The sequence below is a fragment of the Polypterus senegalus genome, chromosome 17 (genome assembly GCF_016835505.1).
Source record: "Polypterus senegalus isolate Bchr_013 chromosome 17, ASM1683550v1, whole genome shotgun sequence".
Taxonomy (NCBI): Eukaryota; Metazoa; Chordata; class Cladistia; order Polypteriformes; family Polypteridae; genus Polypterus; species Polypterus senegalus.
In genome coordinates this window covers 7,388,001-7,388,705 of record NC_053170.1, presented here as the reverse complement: position 1 = coordinate 7,388,705, position 705 = coordinate 7,388,001, and the positions used below count along the sequence as shown (strand labels likewise).

Here is a 705-nt window from a genome sequence, read left to right as displayed (position 1 = left end):
TGCCAATCATCATTTGTTACCTATCCTACTCCGCTTGCTGAACAAACCGGCCCGAGCCTCACTTTACTCGATTAGATTTACCTACTAGGCATCTGCTAGTCAAATAAATGTAAATGCAATCGACCGGTATGTATAATAACAATAATACAATTTGCAGTCTTTTAACTACATAACTTTTGAGATCGTCAACGGCAGCTCGTGGTCCCATGGTGTAATGGTTAGCACTCTGGACTTTGAATCCAGCGATCCGAGTTCAAATCTCGGTGGGACCTCATAAACGTTTTCGCGTTTCCATTTCACTTCTGTCCGTAAACACGTTTGATAAACTACCGCGGATCAAAAAATACAACAATGGTATACTGCTCGTGTAATATAACAAATGAAGATGACGGTATTATTTCTAACACTACTTCACTTTTCTGCACATTTGTTCCATTTTTTTTATTTTGCATATTGACTCAGTCACTTTGTTCCTGACCGATTGCTTTCTCGTCGTACATCCCAGCGCTTCTTCAATCCAACCATCCATCCAGGGCCGACTCTCAATATATTCCATGACACACTTAATTATATAAACTCGTATTTCATTTTGTTATTAGAACGAGCACCGAGCTGAAAATACCGAGACACACACTGAATAGGAGCTAAACAGGCGCGTTCATCACTTCTAGCAGAATCACCCTTCGCTGTAAAAGCCGAGTAAGA

At 40.6% G+C, this 705-nt stretch overlaps 1 non-coding gene across 1 annotated transcript; it reads left to right on the top strand.

Annotated features, from left to right (window-relative positions):
• The first annotated feature begins 200 nt into the window (after positions 1 to 200).
• On the top strand, positions 201 to 272 carry trnaq-uug. Its single transcript has one exon. It is a non-coding gene; the product is annotated as a tRNA-Gln (tRNA).
• Positions 273 to 705: the final 433 nt, after the last annotated feature.